Below are 10,332 nucleotides of genomic sequence, written 5' to 3'. Positions count from 1 at the left end.
GCTGGCGTGAGCAGTGGTCATTTGGGGCTCCGCCGGGAGCAGGGCGAAGGGCTCTATCTCTGCGCCCCTCGTGTCTCGAGGAGCTGTGTGCTATGGTTTGTCAAAGGTTATAGCAAGCAGAGCTCAAAACCACAGCAGTGAATAGTTTAGCTCCCCCCTCCCCTGCAATCTGGATGATGACTGCTATTTGGATTTGGGTAACGGATATTGGGGCCCCTTCAAGCAGCCTCGACTGTTTGCTCAGCCGAGAGTGAGTCCAGACCTGCTGAGAGCCTGCGCGGTGATCCCCATCACCTGGGGGCCTTGGCCAGCCGCGTGTCTTTCCTGAGCTTAGTCTGCTTAGCTGTGACAGTCCTGTTGTTGCCAAAGCGCCGGCCCTGATCACAGCCCAGGCTCTCCCCAGCACCTTCTTTCTGTGTCCTCCTCTTCGTGACAGATTTGGGGCTGCATCGATGGCGTCTATCAGCCAAGGGAGGTCCTGAGTGCCAGTAACTCAAGGACAGGACCCGTGGAACCTGGGTTTGTTGGGGGTGGATCCGGCAGGACTCTTGTTGGACTCAAATTGACTAATGCCTACATGGGGAACTGCGGACTCAGGGGACAGAAATGCAGTGACTTGAGGGTGATAGTCGGGACCCAGCCTGTCCTGGGCTCTGCCCTCCCTCCTGGGGGCTGCCTCCCCAGCTCGCACCCAGGCCGGGAAGAAGCCCTCTGTCGGCCGAGGCCAGGTTTCTCCCCCAAAGGTCTGAACCAGTTGCAGGGCTGATGGGGTGGCGGAGGGCAGAGATCTGAATGGCCAGGCCCCGGGGCACACAGTGCCGCGGAGGGGTCAGCCCCCCTGGAGCCCGGGTCTGTGGGCAGGTGAAGGAGTGGTTGGTTCACCAGGGGACAACCAGACGGAGAGGCGGTGAGTGGGTTCCAGGTGGGCAGACCGACACCCTGTTACTGACCGGTGACATTGAGTCACCTGGGGGCTTGTTATGAATGCAAAATCGCAGCCCCGCTCCAGAATCTGAGAAACTGCATTTCAGTAGGATCCCCAGGCAGTTGCGTGTGTAGACACAGGTGCCCTGCACTGACACTTGCCCGCCTCTCTGAGGTGGGCCTCTAACTCAGACATGCCATCAACCCTCTGTCAAAAGGAGGAGACTGAGGGGCGCCTGGGAGGCTTAGTCGGTTACGTGTCCGACTCTTGGTTTCGGCTCAGGTCGTGATCTCACGGTGTGTGAGTTCGAGCCCTGTGTTGGGCTCTGTGCTGACAGCTGCAGAGCCTGCTTGGGATTCTCTCTCCCTCTCTCTCTGCCCCTCACCCGCTTGCTCTCTACCTCTCTCTCAAAAAACTTTTTTTTTTTTTAAGAGGAGATTGAGACGTGGCATACCTCTGAGGCAGGCTTGTGGGTGTGGAGGCAAGATGCTGTCTCCACCAGGGTCCAGGGCCCCTGCCCGACCGCCCCCACCACGTGTGAGGCCTGGCGTGCACACCAGCAGCAAGCACCTATGCTGACCTGGCCTGCCCAGCCTGGCTTTATGCGAATGTTTTGGCAGGAGAGAAAGGCCCAGAAAGTGGCCAGTCCTGGGTGAGGAAGCAGGTGGTTCACCCAGAGCGATTCCTCTACCTGGTCTGTATACCGCTCCCCATCTTCCCCCTCCCTCCATACGATCCCCTTCCAAACGTGGCAAGGCCTCAATTTCCTTTTTGTAATGATGCCCAAGTGAGAGGACGTCTGCCCCGGGTGCGGCTGGTGCCATTTCAGATCCCCTTTCCAAGCTCTTGTGAGTGTGGGCGGCTAGTGGTTCATAGCTGGGTCGCCTGTGGGGCTGCCCCTCGCCAACCCCCACAGGGGGGCCAACTCTGAAGTGTAGTCCTGAGGGATCCGATGATGCTAGTTTCCAGCTGAGACCACATCACTGGCTCTTCTCCCCACCCAATCCTGCTTCCCACTCCCCTTTCTTCAGAGAGCACTTCGCAATAACACCTGTTCCCCTTGGATGGAATCCTTGCCTCAGGCTCTGCTTCTAGGGACCCGAGCCTAAGGAAATGTCTCTGGGGAATACAGGTTCAAAGCACCTTGCACACGCAAGAGACCACGACCAGTATCTTTATTCACTTCTGGGCGGTGCTGGTTACCTGTAGGTTTCCAGCAAAGAATTGTCAGTAGATTAACAGATTGGGGTGGCCATCTCCTTTGTGAGGGGCCAGGCCCGAGCCTTAAGCGCTGGTGTAACATCTCCTCACCAGCTGCTCTGAGGCCCCTCCCAACTGGAGACAAGGCAGAAGAATCTAGATCAAGGGTCAAGGGTTGGGGTCTAGGATAGCCCCATGGCTTTGGCCAGGATCCTTACCATTTTGAACCGCAGTTTTCTGATCCACGAAAAGAAGAGTGTGGAGTATCCACCCCCTGATGTTTCTTTTAGGGGTGAGATTCTATAGTTGGTTCCTGACTGCTCGTGTGGGCTCTATTGGGTTGCAAAGGGCAGAGACACTCTGTGTGGCAAGGCCTCATGAGATGCAAGGGGGCCCATGCACCGCCATGCCCCCCCAGGAGGGCATTCCTCTCCTTGGTCCCCACACTGTTCCTGGGACTCAGCCCTGCTCCTTCCTGTGGCTGCTCTCACCCTCTACCCTCTAGCAGATGCTTGTGGAACGAGATACTAATTTTGTTTTGTCTTTAGGCGACACCACTTGCTGCATTTTCTAGCAGCAGAGACAGAAGGACACCTTGGAGCAGACCTTTGTTTCTGGAAGGCCATCGGTTAAGCTCATGTCAAACAATTTCCCACTGCTAGTCTCAAACCAGCCTTGGACTTGGGCACAGACGCTTCAGGACAGCACATTAGCTGCTGTGTTTAACAGTAATCATCTTAATGGTTTTTTTTTTAAAATTTATTTTGAGAGAGAAGGAAAGAGAGAGAGAGAAAGGGGGCATGGGTGGGGAGGGGCAGAGAGAGGGAGAGAGAGAATCCCAAGCAGGCTCCACGCTGTCAGCACAGAGCCTGATATAGGGCTCGAACTCATGAACTGTGAGATCATGATCTGAGCTGAAATCAAGAGTCAGAGGCTTAACCAACAGAGCCACCCAGGCGCCCCGATAGTAATCATTTAAAAAAATCTGCTGTTGGGGCTCCCAGGGGGCTCCATTGGTTAAGAATCCACTTCGGCTTAGGTCATGATCTGGCGGTCTGTGAGTTCGAGCTCCGCGTCAGGCTCTGTGCTGGCAGCTCAGAGCCTGGAGCCCGCTTCGGATTCTGTGTCTCCCTCCCTCTCTGCCCCTCCCCTGCTCACACTCTGTCTCTCAAAAATGAATAAACGTTAAAAAAAATTAAAAAGGCTGTTGTTAGGCAGAGCCCCTGGGGATAGGCGCCTCTCAAGTGTGGAAAGGATCCGAAATTCTTTCATTCGGGAGGGGCTGAGCTGGTCCCTCTTCTGGGATGTGGAAACCTGCTAGGGACAAGGAGTTGTCCCCAGACATTAGGTTTAAAGAGTGTGGATCCAAGAGAGACTTTGTTTGTGGGAGCAGCATGCCCTGTGTCCAGGTGTGGGGCCAGAGGGGCTCTGGAGAAGGGTGGCACAGGGGGGTGCACACGGGGGTGCTGAGAGGTGACAGGAACACTGGTGGAGGGCGGGGCAGGCAGGCGCCTCCACATGTGAACACTCCCAGAAAATTACCGAGTGTATGTGTGGCGTGGGGTTCCTGGGGGAAGAACGGATCGTCCGGAGTTCTTGGGATCGGGGAGGGCTCAGTCTCGACTTGAACATACAAAGCGTATGGCGGGCTGGTGAAGGGGGACACACTGGCCATCTTTGCCACCTCCTGTCCTGTGTTCACTGTGGCGCCTGTGGTCTTGTCGCTAATGCCGCTTTCTGCCACTGCCCTCGGCTTCCTCACCACCACCACTCTGTCTTTCTTTGTCTCACATGCAGAGTCCCCAGGGTGGATTTTGGTGTGATTGGTCACCATCCCTTTAGGGAGGCCCTGGGACACAGTCCATTCTTCCGGCATTGATGTTGCCAGTGAGCCTTGGTACAGGTGCACGCTGGGTCCAATAGCTACCGCCAGGGTGTAGGTCCTGGGGGCTTCTGAGGGAATGCCCGAACTCGTGTCCCCAGATGGGGGTGAAGTGACAGGCAATAGGGCTGTCTCTCTGGTCCGGCCAGTACTCTGCTTCCCCCCCACCCCGTAACTTTTACTGGGCAAATCCCTCACCTGGCAGATTGATCCAAATGCCTCGTGTCCTTTTTTATACCGTTTTCTTAAGATTTAATTTCTCATGCCTCTGGCTGATCTCCAACGACAGGTAGCATTTGTACACTGTCTGATAGTCCACTTTCTTGTGTGTAAATCCCTCAAGGACTCGGGGGAAACTTTGCAGGTCTGGGACCGTGGTGTCCAACACTGGGAGCCCAGGGAACAGGTCTGTGGCCCGGACGCGCGGATGTTGGCTTCGACTGGATTCATGCTCTGCGTGGAGCTGGAACAAAAATGTCACTCGGGGAGCTTCTCTCAGTTCCCATTGCCTCCCCCTGGTTGGCACGGATTGATGGTCACTTCTCTCTACTGCCTGGAGATGATTAGAAAGTGGGACTGTTTTCTTGGCCATCGTTGGAGCGGATTCATGAAATCTTACGAGAAAATTGAGAAACAGGCCCATAAATACAACAGTCCCATTTATTAGGCAACTCGCAAAAAAGCCCCAAATAGCACTGAAAGATCATATCGTGCGACCACAATATAATAACATTAGAAATAACTGGGGGGCTTCTGGGTGGCTCAGTGGGTTAAGCGTCCAACTCTGGCTCAGGTCATGATCTCGCGGTCCGTGAGTTCAAACCCCGCGTTGGGCTCTGTGCTGACAGCTCGGAGCCTGGAGCCTGTTTCAGAATCTGTGTCTCCCTCTCTCTGACCCTCCCCTGTTCATGCTCTGTCTCTCTCTCTCTGTCTCAAGAATAAATAAACGTTAAAAAAAATTTTTAAAAATAGTCTCAAGGTCCTCATAATTTTACAAAATCCGTAAGCCCTAAGCATAAGGCATTGTGCTTATGTGTTAATGGTTAAATGGACCTGTTTGGGGGAATTATATAATTTCTATCTTTCCCTCTTTGTTTATGCATCTAATAAAATGGAGTTTATTTCGTTATTAAGGCGCAAAATGCGTGAGAGTCTTCATTTGGGTTGACTGTGTGGTTAGGTGTCCAGAATCCAAATAAGATAAAGGGGACAGGATTCATGTTGCTTAAGGGTACAAACTTGCATGGAGTAGAAAATCAGCCACAGAGATGTAACACAGAGTACACTGAGTATAGAAAATATTGTACTATAGTCGCGTAGAGCGATAGACATCCGAACTGCCGTCATATTAAAATACAGAAATATATCAAAGCAACACATTGAACATCTTAAACTTCCACATGTTATGTGTAAAAAGTATTCAACTGAAAAAACAAACCAACCCTAACTAGGCTGCCTGAGCGCCAGACTTTTGTAGAAGAGGTCAATGGGAGAGTGGTGCCCTCTAGTGCACGTTTGGAGAACTGACGTTGAGTGCCTCAGACTTTGCAACCAGGCCTGTTTCTCTGATGCCCTAAAGGCATCCCTGCCTGCGAGTCAGGGAGCATGGAGGCTGTCAATAAATATCTCCTGAGTGAATACATATAACCATGAGGCTTTTTGGAGGGCTCCGTGGAAGCGAGTCAAAAAAAGCTGACTTGTTAAAGCCAACTTGTCAAAGTAAATTGAGATGAGATGAAGGTTGGTGGCTGATGGAACAAAGGAAAATTGGAGGCACAGAAACTTGTGTGTGTATTTCCTGGGTTTCAAGAGGAAATAAGAAGGAAACATAGAGTAACTTTCCAAAGAGAATTAGCCAAAAGAGCCTGCAATCGGGGCGCCTGGTCATGATCTCGAGGTTCGTGAGTTCGAGCTTTGCGTCGGGCTCTGTGTGGACGGCCCAGAGCCTGGAACCTGCTTTGGATTCTGTGTCTCCCTCTCTCTCTCTCTCTGTCCCTCCCCCGGTCACACTCTTTCTCTCTCTCGAAAAATAAATCAACATTAAAAACATTTCAAAAAAGCCAGCACTCAACGTTTGCTCCATTTAGCCTAATGCGTCCTAAAAGGGAATAGTGAAATCGGGAGCGGCACCAAGTCCCTGGCTGTACGGGGCAGGGGACCAGAGGGAGGGAAGCTTGAAAGAAGAGTGCGGAAAGCAGTGACAAGCTGGAGAGCCGTGGGCTGTTTTCATCTGTAAATAAATCTTCAAAATGTAGACGCTCTGGGGGGAGTTTGAGACTTACGTGTATTCGATGATACCGTTTATTAGCTGCTTCTTGGTAATAATTAGGTTATTGTGCTTATGCCAATAAAGATCTTTAATTTCAGAGATACATAGGGAATGAAATGCTGGGATTTGCTTCCACCCAGGCTGGGGGATGGGTGTGAGGGTGGGAACAGGAATGGGCCACAGGGAGCGCATGTCGACAGCCTGAAGGACGACAGGTGCCTGGGGCTCATCTCATTCTACCATTGCCGTGTGTTTGAAAATTTTCCTAAGGACAGCTTAAAGTGTGCTTCCACTCAATCCTTTTACCCTTTTGAAATTTCCCACCTCCATGCTGCTAGAGGAGCCAGTGTTGGTGGGGGAGAGGACACACTTGAGTTCCGCCCCTGCCCACCTGTCGGAAGGAAGGCTCAGGGCCATCCTTAGAAAGAGCAACTGTAAACAAACCCGCACTCACAGCTCGCAGTCTGTTTAAAATGGTAATTTCCTGGTGAAGGTCCAAGTGGTGCCCATTCCAGCACTACGCCTTTACCAGGCTCTGCCGAGCCACCCCTAAAGGCTGGCGGGTGTGGGCGGAGGGTCCGATTCCCCGATCCCGTGCCCAGCTGCAGCGTGGAGGGTGTCCCGTGGCACTCTGGGTGCTCCGCCCGCTGGGGCCTGGAGCTGCTGTTCCACTGCTGGGAGGCGCTGAGCCATCTCCAGACAAACGAGAGAAATGCTCAGAGCGACAGACGATGCGAGGGCTGTTCCCATCCTCTGCTGCTCCCTTTGCCTTCGTTTGCTTTTGCAGGGCACCAGGGACCCGCTCCTAAAATGCAGTGTTCACATACTTCACCGGCCCCTCCGTGCCTTCCGGGCCCTCCCAGGGCTTGGGGGTTACGCTGTGAGCTACCACCAGCTAAGAATCCCGCCCCCCCCCGCCCCACCCCCGGGATGGGCACTTCCTCATTTACCAGCCTGGTGTCCCTCAGTCCCCCGCTCTGCGAGTCTCTGCGGCGTGTTCCACTTTCCCCATTTTGTGTGAGAGAACAAAGCGTGGCGAGCGCAAGCAGTCAGCCCGGGGATGTGCGTTCAAAAGTAGCAAATATGGGGCGCCTGGGTGGCTCAGTTGGTTTGGCTCCAACTTTGGCTCGGGTCATGATGTCACAACTCACGAGTTTGAGCCCCGCATCGGGCTCTCTGCTGTCAGCACAGAGCCCGCTTCAGGTCCTCTGTCTCCATCTCTCTCTGCCCCTCCCCTGCTCATGTTCTCTCTCTCTCAAAAATAAATAAACATTAAAAAAAAAAAAATAGCAAAGGCAGGACTCAAACCTGGCCCGACTGACTCACCCAGCAAGCTGTCACCACGTGCATCAGGGAACACAGAAGCAGGTCTTGCCTTTTTATTTTTATTTATTTATTCTAATTTTTACATTTATTTTCTGAATATTTTTATTTATTTTTGAGACAGAGAAACAGAGCATGAGCAGGGGAGAGTCAGAAGGAGGGAGACACAGAATCTGAAGCAGGCTCCAGGCTCTGAGCTGTCAGCACAGAGCCCGACGCGGGGTTCGAACTCAGACTGTGAGATCATGACCTGAGCTGAAGTCGGAGGCTCAACCGACTGAGCCACCCAGGTGCCCCTATTTATTCTAATTTTTAAATGTTTATTTATTTTTTGAATGAAAGAGAGAGAGAGAGAGAGAGACAGACAGAGCACGAGCAGGGGAGGGACAGAGAGAGATGGAGACACAGAATCCAAAGCAGGCTCCAGGCTCCGAGCACATGGCCTGACGCAGGGCTCAAACTCACAGACCGTGAGATCGTGACCTGAGCCAAAGTCGGATGATCAACCGACTGAGCCACCCAGGCACCCCTGTTTACTTTTTTTTTTTCTAAAGAAAGGAGACTTTTAAAAATTTTAAATGTTTTTTGAGCTTTATTGAGATGTTATTGATGTACACCATCCGTAAATGTAAGGTGTACAATGTGATGATTTGACACCCGTGTGTCTTTTTTTAATTAAAAAAATTGTTTTTCATTTCTTAATATAATTTTTTAATATAATTTATTGTCAAGTTAGCTAACACACAGTGTATACTGTTCTGGGTTTTGGGGGTAGGTTCCCCCCGAAAACAACACCCAGTGCTCATCCCAAAAAGTGCCTTCATCAATGGCCATCCCCCATTTTCCCCTCCCCCTGCCCCCCACCAACCCTGTTTGTTCTCTGGATTTAAGAGTCTCTTACGGATACCTGTATGTATTGCAAAACCTATTGCAAAAACCACACTAAGGTTAATTAACCCCTCCATCTTTTTTTTTTTTTTTTTTTGGTGTGTGTGGTGAAAACATTTATGATCTAGGCTTGGGGAGGGGGGTGGGGGGCGGGCGGTGTCCCAAGGCCACCATCTGCAAACCGGGCTTTTGGGGAAGTTTTTGTTTAGCTCAGAAGTTCTCCTGAGTGCTGAATGATTCTTCACTGTCTAGCCATAGCCCTTAGCCCTTAACCCTTAGCCCTTAGCCCACGGAGCAGGGGCGCCCAAGACTGAAAGCAAGAGGCAAGCGACTCTAACTTTCTTTCTGGCTTGTGACTGGTCTGTCGCTCACTTTTGTTTTAGCCCCACTGTTGTTCCTGGTTTGCCATGTTGCTTTTGTTGGCTTGGCTGTACAGTAAATGCCGACCCCCTGACTGCCTGCCGCTCATGTCTGATGTCACGTTAGCCGTGCTGAAGGTCTTGACACTGTGCGGTGTGTCTCTCGGAGAGGTGGCTCAGGGCGAGATCCCTGCCGATCTGCCCCGCCCTGATTATTCCCTGGGACGGCGGGAGATGTACCTTTCCTTCAAGCAACGCCTAGTTGGGGCAGGAGGTGGTTGTGAAGAAAAAATCGCTCGGTTCTTTAAATGCTCACGCTCATTTGGGTCCCCCGAGCCCAGCGTAGTACCATGTGGCCAGATGAGCGGGATTCTACCATCGGCCATCCTTGATACTGGGAATACCAGGAAGATGCTATGTAAGGGTTGATATCACAAAATACTATTCTGGCCACATATAAAATTTCAAACTATGGGTGTAAAATCATCAAATTATGATGAACCCAGGCAAGAAAGGATGAGAGTGACCATGAGTATTGACTGACTTGCTTCCTTGATTTTTTTCTAGCATTTTCCGGCTTCTTGCCTGTAGGTCCTGAAGAGCCACAGACAGAAGCGATTTTGATGAACAGGCCACATCTTCACAATTGGCAACGTGAGAAGGGAAAGACCTATTGGTCAAAAGTGGAAGGAAGAAGGCAGACAGGGGTTAGGAAGCAGGAAGGGGAGCACGTCCTTGGGGAAGGAAGGCCGTTGGCACTTGGGGGGCTGTGAGTTGAGCGGTCCCTCGGTCTTTCTGCTCCTCTGCCTTGGTTTGGAGTATGAGGTCATGGACAGCCTGAGGACCACATGAGGAGGTCTGGGTTGAAATACAGAGTCATAGCTGAGGGGTGGGAGGCGTCAGTTTCTAACACGGTGCATGCTGGCACTTGACATCACAGGCTTGGTTTGGGGACCTGCTGTGTGCATGTTCTGAGTCTCTTGGCTTTCTGGCCTTTTCTGGTTCCTCTAGAAATAGAGAATACCAGGACGGTCCACAGTTAAAGCAACAATACTGAAATCACCCATCTACACCCCCCAAATTGGCATGAGGGCTGCGATGGAGAGCACAGCTCCTGACAAGTCACGGCAGGGACCGAAATTTCCTGTCTGGGCTTGGCAAGTGAGTATGGGGTTTATAGTCAGACAGGATCTGTTTCCTGGGTGCCGGGGCCAGGGGCCCGACCCTGGAAGTGACCTCGGTTAGGTTCTCAGAGAAAATGTGTGGCCTCAGAGTCTCCAGACTGAGGCCCAGGGCTCTGCTCTGAGGCCCAGGGTTCTCCAGCAGAGTGTTGGGCCGGAGGGAGGGAGGCCCCTGTGTGCCACAGTCTCGGGTTAAAGGCAGACTCTCCCCGCTTAGCCGAGTTCCTCCAGCTGCTCATTTCCTGCCCCACGGGGCTCAGCCCTGAGATGAGGTCTGACCCACCTCTACCCTTCCCCTCTCCGGA

Source organism: Acinonyx jubatus, chromosome A2 (genome assembly GCF_027475565.1).
Source record: "Acinonyx jubatus isolate Ajub_Pintada_27869175 chromosome A2, VMU_Ajub_asm_v1.0, whole genome shotgun sequence".
In the NCBI taxonomy this organism is placed as follows: Eukaryota; Metazoa; Chordata; class Mammalia; order Carnivora; family Felidae; genus Acinonyx; species Acinonyx jubatus.
The sequence above is the reverse complement of the archived record's forward strand: the minus strand, read 5'-3'. Positions refer to the sequence as shown.